Raw genomic sequence first — 21,265 nt, 5'->3', positions numbered from 1 at the left:
TAATAATTAGTTAATTTATAATATTAAAAATTTTGAATTATTAATCATTTCTATAATTTATATTTTTATTATTAAAATTAATTGTTTTTATTATTTGAATTTAATATTTATTATTTATTTTTATATTTTTTTATAAATTTATTTTTAATATAAAGTTTTTTTTTAGCTTATTTTTTATTAGAAATTTATTTTATATGTAAATTTTTGTGTGTATTATTATTTATTTTAATAATTAATAATTTAAATTTTATTCTCAGTAATTAGTTTTATTAATCAGTAATTAGTTTTATTAAGCCAGGATCTTTCCTACAAGGTGGAAGACAGCGCACCTCGTGCTAATCCCGAAAGGCAAGGGAGACCCGAACTCCCCGTCGTCTTTCCGACCATTATGCATGCTCGACACGGCCGGGAAAATGATGGAAAGCCTCCTTAAACAACGGCTGATAGCAGCCATTGACGATGGAGGTGGTCTGTCCCATCGGCAGCATGGGTTCCGGAAAGGTCACTCCACAATAGATGCCATAGCCGAGGTTATAAATGCGGTAAGGAAAGCCGAAACCGCGTGCCACCAAGTTAGGCCGGTTGTCTTACTGGTCACGCTGGACGTGAAAAATGCCTTCAATTCCGTCAGGTGGGACGATATGCTCGATGCGCTGAAACAGTCTTTCAAGGTACCTCCTTATCTACTAGCCATATTAGGGGACTACCTAAAAGATCGCTGGCTCACGTACGAAACAAACCAAGGTCAGAGAAAGGTGAGGATAACAGGCGGAGCGGCCCAGGGATCGGTGTTAGGTCCCGACCTCTGGAATGCTTCGTATGACAGCCTCCTTCGTTTGCACATGCCAGATAGTGCTTTTCTTGTCGCTTTCGCAGACGACGTGGCTGCCGTAATTACAGCACGGAACTGCGAGCTGGCGCAGCTTAAATTAAACCAAGTAATGCGCAGTGTAAATAGATGGATGAGTGACCATGGACTTCAGCTCGCGACAGCGAAAACTGAGATCGTAATCCTCACGAAGAGACGAATTCCCACCATTACGAATATGATGGTTGGAGAACAACAAGTACAAACACGCAGCTCCACGAAATACCTTGGGGTGAGGCTAGATAGCAAACTAACCTTCTCGGAACACTTTCAAGGAGCCTGTGAGAAAACTGCACGGACCATAGGATACTTAAGTCGATTAATGGCAAACACAGGCGGGCCAAGGCCATGTATAAGAAAGTTGCTTGCTTCCGCTTCGGATTCTATACTCTTGTACGGTGCAGAGATTTGGGCGGATGCAATGAAATTCCGAAAGTATCGAGCAGCTATTACTTCTATCCAACGCAGAGGGGCGCTACGAATTGCCTCAGCTTACCGCACGGTATCCGCAGACGCAGTTCTTGTTATTGCGGGAACCATACCGATACATCTTCTCGCTGAGGAGAGGAAATCAATTTACCACCTCCGAGGAGAAGTACGTAGAGATGTTGCTGCCGCGCAGGCGCGAAAAGATTCTATCCGACGCTGGCAACAGCAATGGAGCTGCAGCACTGCAGGCAAGTGGACCGGGGAACTGATTCCCGAGCTAGAGCCATGGTTAGAACGGCCACATGGAGAGGTCGACTTCTACCTGACACAGTTTTTAAGTGGCCACGGCTACTTCCGGGAATACCTCCACAGGATGGGCATGGTTGAAAATCCGAATTGCTTATACTGTGGGCTCATAGACGACGTACGCCACACCTTTTTCGAATGCGATCACTTCGCACAGCAACGAAGAAGAGTGGAAGTAACACTAGGTGGCCTATCCCCGGGCAGCGTCATCAATAAAATGACCTGCGGAAATGACAGATGGGACATGGTCAGCAGATATGCAAGGACTATTCTCCTCGCTAAACGGCAAGATGGTTGCTTAGCCCAATAACGTGAGAGTAGCCAAAGAGCTCACGTAGCGCGCTTCCGTGCCCGAAGTTATGCTAAACGCGGTCCCAGGTGCGGAAAATGCGCGGGCCGTGGGAGGTTAGGTTTTAGTGGGTAGACCATAAAGAAAAAGAAAGGGAGTCCTACACTCGGAGAGGCTCGCTGCTACAGAGAGTAGCACCGAGGCTTAACAACCCGGTTAGTGCATAAAGCATTTCCTCCTTCCACGTAACAAAAAAAAAAAAAAAAAAAAAAAAAATTAGTTTTATTAATCAATTAAAATTGGAATTAGTAATTTTATTTAGTATTGGTTAAATTTGTGCCAGCATCCGCGGTTATACAAATAATACAAGTAAACATTTTTCGATGAAAGATATAAATTAAATATATATATAAATTTATTAAGTGAAATTTTAAATTTATAATAGTTTTTAAATTGATTTTATTTAGTCTTAAAAATTTTATTATTAAACTAGGATTAGATACCCTATTATAAAAAATGTAATTATTTTTCATTAAGGTAGTATTAGTTATGTTCTTGAAACTTAAAAAATTTGGCGGTATTTTAGTCTATTCAGAGGAACCTGTTCTATAATTGATAATCCACGATGTACCTCACTTAAATTAGTTTTCAGTTTATATACCGTCGTTATTAGAATATTTTATTAGAATAATAATTTTCAATAATTTGTATTTAAATTTATATCAGATCAAGGTGTAGCTTATATTTAAGTAGAAATGGGTTACAATAAAATTATTTAAATGAATTTAAATTTTAAATGTTTAATGAAATTGAATTTGGTAGTAAAATTTTAAAGATAAAAAATTTGACTTTAGCTCTAAAATATGTACATATCGCCCGTCGCTCTTATTCTAAAATAAGATAAGTCGTAACATAGTAGATGTATCGGAAGGTGTATCTAGAATGACAATTTAAAGCTTATAAAGTAAAGTATTTCATTTACATTGAAGAGATTTTTGTGCAAATCAATATAAATTGAATTTAATATTTATTTATTTATTTATTTTATGATTTATTTATTTATATTATTATTATTTGTTTAATTTATATTAAAAGTAATTATAAAAATTAGTGTTTTAGTAATTTTTAATGAAAAAATAAATTTAATTATAGTTTATTTGTATTGTGAAAGATTATTGAAATAATTTGAAAAATTTTTATTTTATAAGAAAAATTTATTTTTTGTACCTTGTGTATCAGGGTTTATTAAATAATTGATATTAAAAATATTGATCTCGATTTTATAAGAGTTAATAATTTATTAAATTTAATGTATTAAAATTATTTTAAATAAATTATTAGAAATGAAATGTTATTCGTTTATAAATATATCTCGTTTTTTTAGAAATAAATTTAATTTAGTAATTTTTGATTTATTTATTTATTTTGTTAATAAATAAATTTATTAATTATAATATTTTAAGGGATAAGCTTTAAAATGAATTACTATAAATGAGATAAATTAGTTAAAAAATATATGCTTAGAATTAGCAATTATTATTAATTTTGTTAAAAATTATTTTATTTAAATATTATTTATTTATGTTTTAATTTTTTATAAAAAAATTTTTTGTAATTTTATTTGAAAAGAAATAATGATTAAATTAGTATATACACATATATAAGTAATTTTTAATGAAAAGTTTGTATAAAGAACTCGGCAAATATATTACTCGCCTGTTTAACAAAAACATGTCTTTTTGAGTTAATTTTAAAGTCTGACCTGCCCAATGAAAATTTTTAATGGCCGCAGTAATTTAACTGTGCAAAGGTAGCATAGTCATTAGTCTTTTAATTGAAGGCTTGGATGAATGGTTGGATGAAGTATAATCTATTTCATATAAATTTATTATAGAATTTTATATTTTAGTAAAAAACCTAAAATTTTGTTAAAAGACGAGAAGACCCTATAAATCTTTATAATTTTAAAAATTTTTATTTTTTAGATTGATTTTATATTAATTTTTAAAATTATTTTATTGGGGTGATATTAAAATTTAATTAACTTTTAATTAATTTTTATCATTAATTTATGATTTATTGATCTATTATTAATGATTAAAAGAATAAGTTACTTTAGGGATAACAGCGTAATTTTTTTGGAGAGTTCTTATTGATAAAAAAGTTTGCGACCTCGATGTTGGATTAAGGTATAATTTTAGGTGTAGTTGCTTAAATGATAAGTCTGTTCGACTTTTGAACCCTTACATGATCTGAGTTCAAACCGGTGTAAGCCAGGTTGGTTTCTATCTTTAATACATATTATAATATCTTAGTACGAAAGGACCAGTTATTAAAATAATTATATGTGATATGTGAATTTTATTAATATAATTTAATTAACTATTTTGGCAGATTAGTGCATTAAATTTAGAATTTATAAATGTAATTTTTAATTACAAATAGTACTTGTTTATTTTTGAATTATTTTTAACTTTAATTGGTTCATTAATTTTAATTATTTGTGTTTTAGTGAGAGTTGCTTTTTTAACTCTTTTGGAGCGTAAAGTATTAGGATATATTCAAATTCGAAAAGGTCCAAATAAGGTTGGTTTATTAGGAATTCCTCAACCTTTTTGTGATGCAATTAAATTATTTACTAAAGAACAAACTTATCCCTTATTATCGAATTATATTTCTTATTATTTTTCTCCAATTTTTTCTTTATTTCTTTCTTTAGTTGTTTGATTTTGTATACCTTTGTTTGTTAAATTATTTTCTTTTAATTTAGGGTTGTTATTTTTTTTAAGTTGTACTAGATTAGGTGTTTATAGAATTATAATTGCTGGTTGATCATCAAATTCTAATTATGCTTTATTAGGAGGATTACGGGCAGTTGCCCAAACAATTTCTTATGAAGTTAGAATAGTTTTAATTTTATTATCTTTTGTTTTCTTAATTGGAAGATATAATATTTTTCAATTTTTTTATTATCAAAAGTATATTTGATTTTTAGTAATTTTTTTGCCTATTAGATTTGTTTGATTTTGTATTTGTTTAGCTGAAACTAATCGAACTCCTTTTAATTTCGCTGAAGGTGAATCTGAATTAGTTTCTGGGTTTAATATTGAATATAGAAGAGGTGGATTTGCGTTAATTTTTATAGCTGAATATTCTAGAATTTTATTTATGAGAATATTGTTTAGAGTTACTTTTTTAGGTTGTGATTTATTTAATTTTGTGTTTTATTTAAAATTAGTATTTATCTCTTTTGTATTTATTTGAGTTCGTGGTACTTTACCTCGGTTTCGTTATGATAAATTAATATATTTAGCTTGAAAGTGTTTTTTACCAATTTCTTTGAATTGTTTATTATTTTTTATTGGGTTTAAGTTGTTGTTGTTAAATTTTATTTAATTAATTTTGTTAAGTAAAGTTAATAGAAAGTATTTTTCTATATTATGTTTTCAAAACATATGCTTATTCAAGCTCATTAACTATTTAATTAAATTATCTCATCATTTATTAATTATAGGATTTGTAATATAATATAAAAAGTAAATAATTGTTAAAATTTGACCTACAATAATATAAGGAGTTTCTACTGGTCGTGCCCCAATTCATGTTAATAAAATTACTGTAATAATTATAATTCAAAATAAAATTTTATTTATAGGATAAAATTGAATTCCTCGGAAATTTCTTAAGTTATAAAATGGAAGAATTGTTAAAATTGCAATTGATATAATTAGTGCTATAACTCCTCCTAATTTATTAGGGATTGATCGTAAAATTGCATAAGCAAATAAAAAATATCATTCTGGTTGAATATGAATAGGAGTCACTAATGGATTTGCTGGAATAAAATTATCTGGATCTCCCAGTAAATATGGTTGGGTTAATGTTAATAATATTAATGTTGAAATTATAATAATGAATCCAACAATATCCTTGTAAGAAAAATAAGGATGAAATGGAATTTTGTCAATATTTGAATTTAATCCAATAGGATTATTTGATCCTGTTTGATGTAAGAATAATAAATGAATTATTGTTATAGCTAGTACAATAAAAGGTAAAATAAAATGGAAAGTAAAGAATCGAGTTAATGTAGCATTATCAACTGCAAATCCTCCTCATACTCATTGGACTAAATCTATTCCTAAATAAGGAATTGCTGATAGTAAATTTGTAATAACTGTTGCACCTCAAAAAGATATTTGACCTCATGGTAATACATATCCTATAAAAGCTGTTGCTATTACTAAAAATAAAATTAAAATTCCAATTAATCATGTAGGTGTAAATAAATAAGATATATAATAAATTCCTCGTCCAATATGTAAATAAATACAAATAAAAAAAAATGATGCGCCATTAGCATGTAATGTTCGTAATAATCAACCGTAGTTTACATCTCGACAAAGATGATTTACTCTATCAAAAGCTAAATTAATATTTGCGGTGTAATGTATGGCTAGGAATAAGCCTGTTACAATTTGAATAATTAAACATAATCCTAATAATGAGCCAAAATTTCATAAAGTTGAGATATTAATAGGTGTTGGTAAATCAATTAAAGCATTATTAGTAATTTTAATTAAGGGGTGTTGATTTCGAAAAGGTTTATTCATTAGTTTATAATTCGTAGTGGTCCATAAAATATATTAGTAATTTTTACTACGGCAATTAATGTAATTAATAAATAGTTTATTAATATAATAGTTATTATATTTGTTGGGTAGTTATATAATTTCTTAAGTATAATAGAATTTTCTTGTATATATGATTTTATATCATATATTGTTTTTATTTCATTATTTTCTATGTAGTTTAATATAAAAGGTTTATCTAAGAAAATTGAAATTATTATTATAATAATGAATATTATAATACATGAAATTGTTATTTTAATTGATAATGAAAATATTTCATTTGATGCTAGTGAAGTGACATAAATAAATAATACTAATATTCCTCCTAAAAAAATTAGAAATAAAATATAAGAAAATCAGAATGTTTTATATAATATTCCTGTTAATATACAAATTTGTAGTGTTTGTATAAGTAATATTAGTCCTATAGCTAATGGATGATTTATTTGAATAAAAATTAATCTAGAAATTAATGTAGTAATAAAAAAAATAATTGAATTATACAAGGAATAATTTATTAAAATATTAATTTTGGAGATTAATGATAAAGAAGTTTCTTTTTTCTTGAAGTTTTAAAAAATGATTTTTATTTTTGATTTACAAGACCAAAGTTTTTGTTAAACTATTAAAACTAATGTTAATCATTTTATATTGAATGTTACCTTGTATTTTATTTTTAATTGGAGTTTTGGTATTTGTTTCTAATCGTAAACATTTGTTATCAATATTATTAAGATTAGAATATATTGTTTTGAGTTTATTTTTTATATTATTTATATATTTAAATTTGATAGATTATAGATTATTTTTTAGAATTTTGTTTTTAATTTTTAGAGTTTGTGAAGGAGTATTAGGTCTTTCAATTTTAGTTTCACTAATTCGAACTTATGGAAATGATTATTTTCAATCTTTTAATTTATTATAATGTTGAAATTTATTTTTATATTAATTTTTATATTTCCTATTTGTTTCATAAAAAAAAATTTTTGAATGGTTCAATTTTTATTATTTTTGATAATATTTATAATAATTTTATTTAATTTTAGTTTTAATTATTTTATAAATATTTCTTATTTTTTAGGAATAGATGTTCTTTCAAATGGATTAATTTTATTAAGAGTTTGAATTTGTATTCTTATATTAAATGCTAGTTATATAATTAATAAATTGGATAATTATAAAAATTTATTTTTATTAAATATTTTAATTTTATTAATATTTTTAATTTTAACTTTTAGTTCAATAAATTTATTTATGTTTTATTTATTTTTTGAAAGTAGATTAATTCCTACATTATTTTTAATTTTAGGTTGAGGTTATCAACCTGAGCGTTTACAAGCTGGAATTTATTTATTATTTTATACTTTATTTGTTTCTTTGCCTATATTAATTAGTATTTTTTATTTATATAATATTTTCATAAATTTAAATTTTTATTTTTTGTATAAGTATTTATTTAATTATGATTTATTGTATTTGTCATTAATTATACCTTTTTTAGTAAAAATACCTATATTTTTAGTACATTTATGATTACCTAAAGCTCATGTGGAGGCTCCTGTTTCAGGTTCAATAATTTTAGCAGGAATTATATTAAAATTAGGGGGCTATGGTTTATTACGAATTTTTTCATTTTTACAGTTTAGTGGATTTAAATATAATTATATTTTTATTAGAATTAGATTAGTTGGAGGATTTTTAATTAGTTTAGTTTGTTTACGTCAAACTGATTTAAAATCTTTAATTGCTTATTCTTCTGTTTCTCATATAAGAATTGTTTTAAGAGGTATTTTAACATTAAATTATTGAGGCTTATCTGGTGCTTATGTATTAATAATTGCTCATGGTCTTTGTTCATCTGGTTTATTTTGTTTAGCAAATATTACTTATGAACGATTGGGGAGTCGTAGATTATTAATCAATAAAGGTTTATTAAATTTTATACCTTCAATGACTTTATGATGATTTTTATTGTGTATTTGTAATATATCTGCTCCTCCATCATTAAATTTATTAGGAGAGATTTCTTTATTAAATAGAATTATTAGATGATCTTGGTTAAGTATAATTATATTATCATTAATATCTTTTTTTGGAGCTTGTTATACTTTATATTTATATGCTTATACTCAACATGGAAAAAATTTTTCTGGACTATATTCTTTTATAATGGGGAAAATTCGAGAGTATCTTCTTTTATTTTTACATTGATTCCCATTAAATATATTAATTTTAAAAAGAGATATTTGTATAATTTGATTTTAAAATTTAAATATTTTAATTAAAATATTGATTTGTGATGTCGATGATATGATTTATAATCATTTTAAATTGTGAAAAAATTATCTATTTGTAATATTGGATTTTTAATATTAATTAATTTTAGATTTTTATTTTTTTTTTATAAGTTTAAATTTTTTATTAAAAAAATTAATTAATTTTTTGGAATGGGAAATTGTTAGATTAAATTCTTCTAGAATTATTATAACTTTTTTATTTGATTGAATAAGATTATTATTTATATCTTTTGTATTAATAATTTCTTCTTTTGTTATTTATTATAGAAAAGAATATATAATAAGTGAATTAAATATTAATCGTTTTATTATATTAGTTTTTTTGTTTGTCATGTCAATAATACTATTAATCATTTCTCCTAATTTAATTAGAATTTTATTAGGTTGAGATGGGTTGGGATTAGTTTCTTATTGTTTAGTAATTTATTTTCAAAATTTGAAATCTTACAATGCTGGAATATTAACGGTATTATCAAATCGTGTTGGTGATGTTGCTTTTTTATTAGCTATTTCTTGAATGTTAAATTATGGTAGTTGAAGATTTATTTTTTATTTAGAATTTATAAAAAAGGAGTTTGAGATGAATGTTGTAATATTATTAATTATGTTAGCAGCTATAACTAAAAGAGCTCAGATTCCTTTTTCTTCTTGATTGCCGGCAGCAATAGCTGCACCTACTCCAGTTTCTGCTTTAGTTCATTCTTCAACTCTTGTAACTGCTGGAGTATATTTATTGATTCGGTTTAATATTTTATTATTAGATTCTTTGTTAAGTTGTATTTTATTATTATTATCTGGGTTAACTATATTTATAGCTGGATTAGGTGCTAATTTTGAATTTGACTTAAAAAAAATTATTGCATTGTCTACTTTAAGTCAGTTGGGTTTAATAATATGTATTTTATCAATAAGTTTTATAAAATTAGCTTTTTTTCATCTATTAACTCATGCTTTGTTTAAAGCATTATTATTTATATGTGCAGGAGCTATTATTCATAATATAAATAATTCTCAAGATATTCGTTTAATAGGGGGGTTAAGAAGTTTTATACCTTTTACTTCAACTTGTTTTAATGTTGCAAATTTAGCTTTATGTGGAATACCATTTTTAGCCGGGTTTTATTCTAAGGATATAATTTTAGAAATAGTTTCTATAAATTATATTAATTTTTTTAGATATTTTTTGTATTTTTTTTCAACTGGTTTAACTGTATGTTATTCATTTCGTTTAATTTATTATTCAATAATTGGTGAATTAAATTGTGGGTCTTTAAATATATTAAATGATGAGGGATGAATTATGCTTCGAGGTATAATAGGAATTAAGAACATTTTTTTTATATGCAAATAAGTTAAACAACCTGTTATTAACAGAATTATTCTATGTACGTTTACATAGAATACCATATGATCGCTGCTAAAACTGACCTAGTTCCACAAAATGTCATAACTTTTCATTCCATTTACCCACTTTCTGTTTACTTTTTCGATAGAAAACCGAAAGGCACACATCAAACTTACTAAAACCCTTACTTTAACAAAAGTTTGGAAATTCTCTTAGAATCTCTCAGTTTTTCATATGTTTGCGCTCATGCCGGCGGCGATTAACCTTTGATACCTTTTAAGCGACCTTCTCACACCAGTCATGCAATGCATGACAAAAAAATAGCCCCCGTCTGTTTTTAAGATTAATTATATCGCAGGATTTTTTTTTTTTTTTGTTGGTTGGATGAATTCTTCCCAAGCCCTAACGCTTCTTCCATAGGGTTAAGCTTACGATCGCGTACCAGCCGCTTCATATAAAGCAAGGAAGGCCTTCTTCGCTTCGTGGGACAGCGTTGGACTAAGCAAATGGGTACATAACGACAAAAGCATGTAAGTGAATTTAAGTCATTTTGTCCACCAACTATTTTAGCATAACCAGAGAAGGTGCTTAGTTACACATGTACTTACATACATATTAGTTATGTATGTACGTAGATGCACTATATTTTTGTTTTTTTTTTTTTGCGTGCGCCAAATTGCACATAAGTTCATACATATCTATATATGCACGTCAACTTAGTTTTTTTGTATCATTAATTTCTATTTTTGAATGGATTGCTGAGTGCTCTGCCTTGCAAACCAAAGGGAGTTAGAGCGGGTTTTTCTTCCCTCTCTATTGTTTTTTTTTTTTCTGAATAAGCCACAAGTCTACGAGAATGACAAGGTCGTTAGCCTATGGAATACCTTATGTATGTATGGTTGAGATAGGTTGGTTTTGGTCAGCTGATTTATACCCCCAAACAAATAAATGTTAGTACTTTAGGAGATAAGTAAATAATTGTAATCTTGGCGTTAGCATTATACCTGTTTTGAAGCTTCTATTAGAATATAAGAAGAATGAATTGAGCTTTAATAAATATTTGTAATTATGGAATTTTAAACTCAATTGTGTTGGTCTGATTCCATAGTTAGTGTGGGTGGATTTATTGGGGCTTTATTAACAGCTTTAAACCATGGTAGGGTGGGTTGAGAGCAGCCGCCAAAATAAGATACGCGCTGCTAGGTATGGGGTTTTCCAGGCATGATTGGTGGTACTCAGGCTTTCCGGTGCCTTTCGTTAGAGTGCAAGTTAAATTTCGTGTTATGCCTCCAAGCTGAAGGATGATGGCTTGATTCAGTAAAGGTGTTTCGAACCCTCCCCAGGCTGAAGCTCCCGTACTAACGCCAGTGCACACACCACTTTTACTAACATGCTAAGCAAGCCCATCTTAAGTAAGAGGCTGAAGGGGCGCGTAACAGAAAATGGCGCCCGAGCAGGGACCTGACTGACCGACGACCGGTGGCGTACTAGGTTGTCTCCGAAGACTTGTTGTCCCTACCAATTATTCCCTCTTGGAATATTCGTTTTTTTGTCTGTTCGTTTTCTTGAGAATTTTTATATGACCTTTTTTATTTTTTTGTGAACCAAAGTCGATTGATTGGAAGCGCGAAACTTTAGCTAAATGCTTTTTGTTTTGACCAATTTAATTGATAGTTTTTTTGAAATCATATCTAGGTAGTCAGAGTAGCTCAGAGCTGACGCTGGAATTGCAGAACCCTAAAGGCTTGATGTCTACGGATCTGACCGCTGAAGCTAAAGTACCTATTCGAAGATAACTTAGAGGAGTTAAGATTTTGCAGATTTCATGAGCGTTTGGATGTTAGCTATCTGGAACTGTGGTTTTAGCTCGTCTGTATGTCAGCTAACCAACCGATAGTGTAATTGTCTAATACCTTTGTGAAGTTCAGGAAAACTAATTTATCTCAAAATCCATTTTCGAGTGTTTTTCTAATTTTTGATTTTTTTTTTTGTTTACATGCCGAAAGCTTCGAGTATTCATTTTCGATTGACCTGGAATGCCCCTACCAAACTGGCCGCCACACCGCTTGGATGTCAGACCAACCATATTTTTGATAATTTGCTTTACTTTGTAGATTTGAGATTTTTTTTTTTGTAGATTCACGAATATTAGGCAAAACTCAAACTACCAATCTTACATTGGTAAAACCATACATATACACCTTGATTGAGCGAGATACGTATGTACAATATATAGGTGCATATGTGCATACAATTTGAATATATAAAACGCTTAGTTTTTTTAATTTTTTTTTCAAATCGATTCATTGTTGTTTGAATTTGACATTTTTTTTAAGTCCCAAACCCTCGCATTACGGGCATTGAGGAATTGTTTTTTTGGGTTGTGGTCCTCAGGATCGGAGTTTCTTTTGAATCATTTACTTTTCTTTTGATTTACGATTTTAAAATTATTTTATTATGGCGTTTAACCAAGTGTCTGTACCTCAGGGAAATAGCTGTACAATCTGTCAAGAAACCCTTGAAGCTACCGACGATACCTTAACAACGTCCTTGCTCCCATACCTTTCACCGAGCATGTTTGCTAAACTGGTTGAAAAGAACAATTCATGTCAATCAATGCAGAGCAAGGTGCACTAGCAGGGAATTTAAAAAGAGCAACAGTAAGAACACATAGCTGCCTCGCAATGAGCAAGGTCAGGTTGAAGAAGGTGCTCAGAGTTAACCTATTTCTGCACCAGATACAGGTAGTAGAGACGAGGAAGGGCGGATCGGAAATATAGTTTGCGGTCGTGATTGCTGCTAGACAGGCCACTTTAGTTGATGACCTCGAGAACCGAGTAGCCCATTTGATCGAGCAAAGACTCGAGGGTACCCTGACCACGGTCCTAGCCAGGCTAAAACCTCAATAGGGAAAAATCCGAATGAGCCGCCAGCTCCACCAGTAGAGTACCATAGTCCGGTAGTCAACAATATCCCCCTTAGGTCCGCCAAACAATCATTCGACTGGATTTTGGCCTAGGGGACATACCTCATTTACCCAATAACTCCAACCACACTTTCCATCGCGCAATTGACCAGCTTCGCTTTAGTGATATGTCGAGTGTACCCAATTCAGGCAGAATTGCACACCTCATTTCGAGTTGGGGTATGACGTTCGATGGGTCAACGCGGTTATCGGTCGATAGCTTTATTTACCGTATCGAATGCCAGGTAATAGATACCCTCGGTGGGAATTTCAACCTCCTTTGCGAACATGTCCAAAGTTTATTTACTCACGATGCGAAATTTTGGTACTGGAGGTATCGACGTTCAGTGGAACGCGTTACATGGATTTCCCTGTGTCAGGCTCTCAGAACTAATTTCCAACAACACAAAGTGATTTTGAGTTGAAGGAGCACATTAGGGGCAGAAAGCAGGGTATGACCGAGAGCTTTGATGAGTTTAGGAATTCTGTTCTCAAATTGGCTGAACCCTTACAAGTACCACTGACAGATGCCGAACTGATAGAAATTTTGCAACACAACCTACGTCCCCGCATCCGACAGCAGTTGCTATATGTACCTGTTAGCTCTCTCGCCGAACTACGTAGACTATGCTTGAAGGGTGAAAGCCTTGCAAGCGAAATTACAAAATCCTGTACCCCACTACCATCCGCAAATGCTCGACAATCACCCGTAGATATGCTAATGAGCTGCAGTACGAAGACGAAATACCCGAAACTGCAGAGTGTGAAGTGGGCGAGGTGACGAAACGGTCGTTCGACGCGTCGAAACTAGTGTGCTGGAACTGTAGGAGTGAAGGTCACAGGTATATGGATTGTCTTGAAGACCGAAGTGTCTTTTGTTACGGCTGCGGCAAGCCAAATGTTTATAGGCCGAAATGCGAAACGTGTTCGGGAAACTTGCAAGCGGGCGAGGTTTCGAAATTGAACTCTCGCAAAGACCCAAAACCGAAATAATAAATCCTTTGATTTCCCGCGCAGAAATAGGTAGCTACTCTGCGAAGACTAGTCCATTTGTCCATGAGATTGTTCCCTACGATGTCCCTCTGAAAAATTATAATGAAGTCTGAAACCGAATTTTTTCTGAAGAAAATAAATCTATACCCGTTAGAAGTCGTTCGTCCGTCCGTATTAACGAGTTTTGGCGAGGTATTAAGGACAAACGAAGATCAATTAAGAACTTTGTGTGCTCTTTGACCAAGAAGTCATCTGACCTAAGTTCCTATGCTAAAGTAACGATTTGTGGTGTAGATCATTTAGGATTGCTAGACAGCGGAGCCCAAGTCTCATGTATAGGATCCTCACTTGCAGACGAGATTCGCAAAGAAAAGAAGCTGCGCGAACATAAAACTGCAGTTTGTACAGCTGATGGTAAAACGCAAGTGGTTTTCGGGATTATAGACTTGGAAGTAAAATTTGAGGGTAGGAATCAGTTGATTTCGTTTTTTGTCATACCAAGCATGTCTCAGAAAGTTATATTGGGAGTAGATTTTTGGATTAAATTCCAAATCGCGCCCCACCTTATATCCGAAATTGCCCTTGATGTAGAACCGAGTGGTAATGCCATTTTCATAACTGACGAACAAACCGCTCACTTAAATATGATTAAAAACCGATTTCCGAACTGTGATAAGGAAGGCTTAGGGAAAACGTCTCTTATGGAGTACGTAATAGAGCTGCAGCCCAACGACCGTCCGATCAAACAAAGATACTTCCCCATTTCCCCAGCGGTAGAAAAATTAGTTCACGCAGAAATCGACGAAATGCTTAAGTTAGGAGTGATCCAAGAGTCCTCTAACAGTCCTTGGTCCAGTCCGGTCATTCTAGTGAAGAAGCCAAATAAAGTCCGTCTGTGTCTTGACTCCAGAAAGATAAACAGCGTAACCGTTAAGGACGCTTACCTCCTCCCGCATATAGATGGTATACTAAGCAGGATACCAAAAGCAAAATACATAACTTCACTAGATTTTCGTCGAGCCTTTAGGCAAATCTCCCTGTCCGAGAAATCTAGGGATTATACTTGTTATACTGTCCCCAACCGTCCGTTGTATCGATACTGTGTGATGCCCTTTGGCTTATGCAACGCCCCTCAAGCACTTTGCCGCTTGATGGATCGCGTAATTCCACCCAAATTAAAAAATCAAGTTTTAGTGTATTTAGACGACCTGCTTAGACTGTCCGAAGATTTTGATAGCCATATGACCGTTCTGTCCGACGTTGCTCACCAGTTAAGAAAAGCTGGATTAACCATTAACGTGGAGAAGAGCAAGTTTTGCATCAGTGAGGTGAAGTATTTGGGATATATTGTGGGTAATGGCACTCTTCGAACTGACCCGGAGAAGATTTCCGCAGTTACCAATTATCCAGTACCCACTACCGTTAAAATGTTCGGAGATTCCTTGGAATGGCCGGGTGGTACCGTCGGTTCGTAGATAACTTTGCGTCCATTGCCACCCCTTTGACTAACTTATTAAAGAAAAACAAAAATTTCACTTGGAATGATGAAGCCCAGAAGTCGTTTGATAATTTGAAACAAGTATTATGTTCTGCCCCTGTCTTAGCCAGTCCTGACTACACAAAGCCATTCACAATTCAATGTGATGCCTCTAAGCTTGGTGTTGGTGCGGTTTTGGCGCAGAAGCATGAAGAAGGTATCGAAGTCCCAAGAACTCAACAAGGCTCAAAGCAATTATAGCGTTACGGAGCTAGAATGCCTTGAAGCTATGCTCAGCTTAAAAAAGTTCAGAGCCTATGTTGAAGGGCAAGATTTTACAATTGTGACTGACCATGCCAGTCTTCAGTGGCTGATGTGCCAAAGCGACCTATCCACCCGACTAGCACGATGGTCATTGAAACTTCAAGGTTATCGATTCAAAACCGTATATCCATGAATTACCCTTCCTCCAAGTAATAGGGGAGGGGGGAGGGGTTGAGCCCCTTCTTACTCAGAGGAGATAATGACCAAATTTAGGGCTGCTAATTAGGCCGGGGGGAGTACCGTCGGCAGAAACGACCTTGTAACTTTACCCCCTGTCGACCCAAAGGGAGTCCCTAGAATGTATGTATTTATATTGGCTCGGGCAGTCTGAAATTTAGGTAAAATGGCAGGGCGTCCGATAGGTAGGGGGCGTACCATCGGTTAAACCGACCTTGTAACGCATCCTCCTAACCCGAAGGGCACCCCTTGTCGACTGCCAATGGCACGCACTTCACTCACCTAAGGCGAAGTGTGCCTGTTGTATTCTGACTAATCGTTCTATTCATATGTGTCTATGAACACACTGGGAATTATGCTCGCATTGTCGCGCACAGCGCGTCACGAATGAAAACTCTCCAGCATTGTGCGTTCACCATCGTTGGCTTGCCTTATGCTTGCGCGATGGTTGTTGGCCCAGTATGTATGTATATGTATGTCGGTACATATAATATTGAGGGTGGGCAGTAAATGGGAAATATAATGTTAGGGGTGGGTGATAAATGGGAAACAGATATTGTGGCATTTGCTACGTTGAAGTCTCCCTCCTACTTCGGCGGATGAAAGGTTGTGGTATTCAAGGGTTTTGGCTCGGAGGCCTGAACTACCATGGGCAGAGCCCGGGTATATTTTACCATCGGTTGAATCCGATGGCTCGGCCGACATGTGTGTATATGTGTTCGTTGATGTTTTTATTAATATAATGATTTTTTTTTCTTTTTCAACAATAACGTTTTCATTTCATTTGTGTTTAAATTTACATTGCAAGTACTAAATTCATTTTAAATTTTCATTTCAAGTTTAAGGTATATACATATGTATAATTTTAAATTACATTTTAAATTTACATTTCAAAATTAAGGTATGTAAATTTCATGTATAGAAAACTTATCAAACTAGGTCGGATCTTGCTTCTCCTCAGCCAGCGAATCGTACCATCTTGGAGTGTTCTTTCAGCTTGATTATGGCGTGATCTTCATCCATCCTACGCGCCGTGATCCACCCTTTGCATTTTAGCCATAGTCCGACGAAGAAGTCTGGGGCGTGGTTTCCGTTAGAAGTATCGTGTGGCTCTCGGGTTGGTGCATACGGTATAGTGTCACCAGTGGTTGGTTTGTCGCACACGATGGCGCTTAGATGGCCGACTATTAATGGCGGGCCCCAGAATGTCTTGACGTCCAGTATTCGTGGCTTATTTGGCGGCCACGGTACTGCGTCGAATGGAGGCGGTTCTTCGGTTATGGCATCTTTTGTTCGTGCTTCTCTCGGCCCTACGAAGTTGCGGTTAAAATTTATTTCGGCGGTTGATGTGTGTGTTGATTTGTGTTGGGCCGTATTTTTGGCGAACGCTATTTCTGGTAGTTCCTGTTGTCAGTTGCGATGGTCTTGTTTCGTACGTTGTGCCACCCTTGTTTTCCTAACGCGATTAACGTGCTCGGTAGGATTGGTGTATGTGGATGCTTTTTGATGTGCTTCTATGAGCTCTAGTTGTTCTCTCTTTGGCACTTGGTTGAGGTGTTCCGCTTCTCTTATGTAATGCAGGGTTACGGGTGCGTTTGCCTTCGTTGGACCGGCTGTGGTAAGGGATTTCCATCCAGCGAGACGGCAACGTTGCGCTTTGCCCAAAGTTCATACCCAGGATAACACTCTCGGCCAAATTAGGGATAACATATACCAATGTACTGGCTGTTTGATCATTGTATTTGACCTCGGCCGGGTAGGAGTGGGTGCTCGCAATGCATGATTGGTCGGAAAGTTGCTCGTTGCGACGATTAGATAACGTTGGAATCTTTCGTCGTTCCAGATGCCTTCTTACAGCTTCACTGATGTATGTCACGGTGGCCCTCGTGTCGATCAGGGCGCGGCACATCAATCCTTCGATGGACACCTGAATGTAAAAACGTCCGTCGTTCTTCTTCCCTTTGGCTACGGATGATAATAGTGCGGGTGTTATCGGATTATGTCGGTTCATTCCGTAGCATGCACAATCCCTGGAGAGCGTTCCGTCTCCGCCGCATCTAGAACAAAAAAGTCCTCTTTTGTCGGTGCATTGGAAACGGCGGTGGCCGTGTTTCTTGCATCGCCAGCAGGTGTTCCTTTCGTCGTAACGGTTAGTGAGTGTGGCCAGGGAGTGCGTTATTTGATCGTTCTGCTCCTCCATCTCCTCGATTGCTACTGTGCTTAAGCTATGTGCTAACAGTCGGCTCTGTTTGGCTTCTTCGCTTCGTAGCAGTTCGTACTCGCCAGTGAGCTCCGATATTCCACCCGTGCACCGTCGTATATGCGTACTAGATGGTCTTCCTTGCACAAAGTCGGGTGTTGGCGAATCATCATCTGGAGGGTGATGGCGTTGGCGGATAGCGTCCTCTAACTGGCTAATGTGTCGCTTCGGCAAAAAGAATTTTCTGCCTTCGTACCGGAAGTCAGCCCATGTGTGTAGTTGTTGTTTTCGAATACGGAACCATGGAGTGGTTTTGCCACGCAGTATCCCTGGAAGGGTTGGGAGGAGTTGATCTGGCTTAATCAGATAGCATTCTGCCAGTTCCTAAATCCTTTCCAGGAAGTCGTATAATGCCTCGCCTCCAGGGTAATGTACATCCCAACGGCGGACTCCGTTCATGATCTCTGCGTTGCTTATGCGGCTCAGCTCGCGCTGGGGGTATGTTGCTCTGATTGTAATGGCCAGCATGGTGTCTTGCGTAGATGTGACTGATCTGGCCTCTTCGGCGGCGATCTCCATCTCTACCTCTCTCAAAAGACTTTCTGTTGAATTACGCTAGCGTTGGTCTCGGACGTATGCGCTGCATGTCCAGCCTAGAGAGTCGACGTTGGCGTGGTGGTGGTTGTTTCGCTTATCTTGATATAAAGTGTTGGTTGTGTGTTCGGTGAACCCGTTCATGCACTGCTGGTGCTCTCGCTTGTTTTTGCACAGTCGCCGGAGGAGACGGGTCCCTGCTCGGGCGCCATTTATGAGGTGGGTTTGGTCAAAGGCTGAGGTATGCTCAAGTCAATTTAGAGTCGGTTGGAGATCCCACTTACCCCACCAATACAAATACACAGTAAATAAGTGTTGATTTCGAGCACACATACGCGGCTCTCAGGCTAAAATATCCACAACCTTGATAGATGATGAGAGATGTTCCCTAGGTAGTGTCACTGAGAATAATACGATCCAAGGACGGCGGTTCTCCGCAGAGAGAGATAGAGTACTATCTAACGGTGCTCAGATGGTGATGACGCCGTGGATGACAGTGGCTCTCGCCAAGGGCTGATAACCGCGGTAGTGATGATCACGCCCGAATAGAGAGTGTTGAATGATTGTAGTTCTTACCAAAGAGCTACGACGACGGTGGTGGCTAGACTCCGGGATGGGATGTCCAAAGATCGGGATTGCGATGATGGTTTTACCTAAGGCGAAGTGTCGATTAGTGAGAGTTTACTGACTAATTGGACTAACTACAATATATTGGCTCGGGAATTTGCTAGGGTAGTAGGGCAGTTTCTTCCGCCGCAGGCATTGGGACGGGTTTGCTTCCTACCCGAGAGGACTACCCGTGCATTACTTTTCCTGTGAGTAATAAGGGGTGTAAATCCCGTCTTACTCACAGGAAATGGAGGTAAGCCGTCAGGGCGTCCGATAGGTAGGGGGCGTACCATCGGTTGAACCGACCTTGTAACGCACCCACCTAACCCAAAGGCACCCCTTGTTGACTGCCAATGGCGGCCGGCACGCGCTTCACTCATCTAAGGCGAAGTGTGCCTGTTGTATTCTGACTAATCATTTTATTCACACTGGGAATTATGCTCGCATTTTCGCGCACAGCGCGCCACGAATGAAAACTCTCCAGCATTGTGCGTTCACCATCGCTGGCTTGCCTTATGCTTGCGCGATGGTTGTTGGGCCAGTATTTATGTATATGTGGCCACTCCTAGTGCCGAAGATCCCAGTGGCAACACCGTGAATATAGAAATGTCAATATATCATATTTTTCCTTTTTGCTTTTCCATTCCATTCTTTCGGTTTGGCCACGATAATCTTCTTCTTGATCAGTCCTCGATAATAACAGACGTAATATTGATTAACTTGTTTTATATTCATTTATTGTAAGCCTTTTCATACATATTTATCAATAAATTTAAATAAATCTGTTAGTTTACGAAAAATATCCAAATTGGTAACCCCGGACTGACTTAGGATCATCAACAACGACGGAGATAGGAATCAACACAACGCAGCCAGCGATGCACGCACGTGGAAGCATCCTTTGCTATTCCAAAAATTAATCCACCAAATAAGGCTTATACACACATCGAGTCCTATTTCATGTCATTTGAGTTCTGGTTTGCAGCATCAGGTATTCTATCAGACGCAAAAAAGTACAACATAGTAATGGCGCAAGTACCACTACTAAATTGACTGAGCTGCAAAGCATTATCAGTGAACTGCCAGCACAAAACCAGTACGATTATATAAAAGAGAAACTTACAAAGAATTTTGCAGAGAGTCAGCTGCGCCGCTTGCAAAAAGTCATATCCGAAATGCCACTCGGTGACTTAAAGCCAAGTCAATTGTTCAGCGAAATGAAACGCGTTGCTGGAGAATCCATAAGCGAAAATATTTTAATGGATCTCTGGACAGCTCGACTCCCTGCTCAGGCACGAGCCGCAATTATAGCGTCAGAACATAAAATGTCAAAAAAGGCCAAATTCGCGGATGATACCGTAGAATCGCTAAACCTGGGCGAAACTTTTAATTCAGATACTCCTATCCGATCATTTACTAATGAGAAAAACAATAGCGAAAACGTGTCGGCCCTAGAAACCCTACAGAAATAGATCGCACAGTTAGCTCAACGGCTAAATAATTACACCACCGATCGTGGGTCGTCACGGAACCGCGGCGGAAATCGTCCACGAGAACGTTCAAATACAAACAGAGAAATGTGCTGGTATCATCTGACATATGGCAATGACGCTCGAATTGTTGTAAACCTTGCTCTTTCCACAATCACAAAAGAAGCAATGACATATGCAACACGTTGAAGCTGCTAGTAAAACAAGCAAATGTTATAAGACAATCAGCCGTCTCAAAATCACCGACTATCGTAATAATACCAAATTT

The 21,265-nt window shown here is 35.1% G+C and overlaps 1 long non-coding RNA gene across 1 annotated transcript in view; it reads left to right on the top strand.

The window, feature by feature from the left end:
• The first annotated feature begins 2,940 nt into the window (after window positions 1–2,940).
• The window catches only part of LOC137234568 (uncharacterized), a 158,146-nt gene continuing 139,821 nt past the window's right edge, over window positions 2,941–21,265 (top strand). The window contains exon 1 of the long non-coding RNA XR_010947822.1: window positions 2,941–3,249. This is a non-coding gene — a long non-coding RNA (uncharacterized lncRNA). The remainder of the gene's footprint in view (window positions 3,250–21,265) is intronic.

This window comes from Eurosta solidaginis, chromosome X (assembly GCF_040869045.1).
Source record: "Eurosta solidaginis isolate ZX-2024a chromosome X, ASM4086904v1, whole genome shotgun sequence".
Taxonomy (NCBI): Eukaryota; Metazoa; Arthropoda; class Insecta; order Diptera; family Tephritidae; genus Eurosta; species Eurosta solidaginis.
Note: the sequence above shows the minus strand (reverse complement) of the source record. Positions and strands in the feature narration are given on the sequence as shown.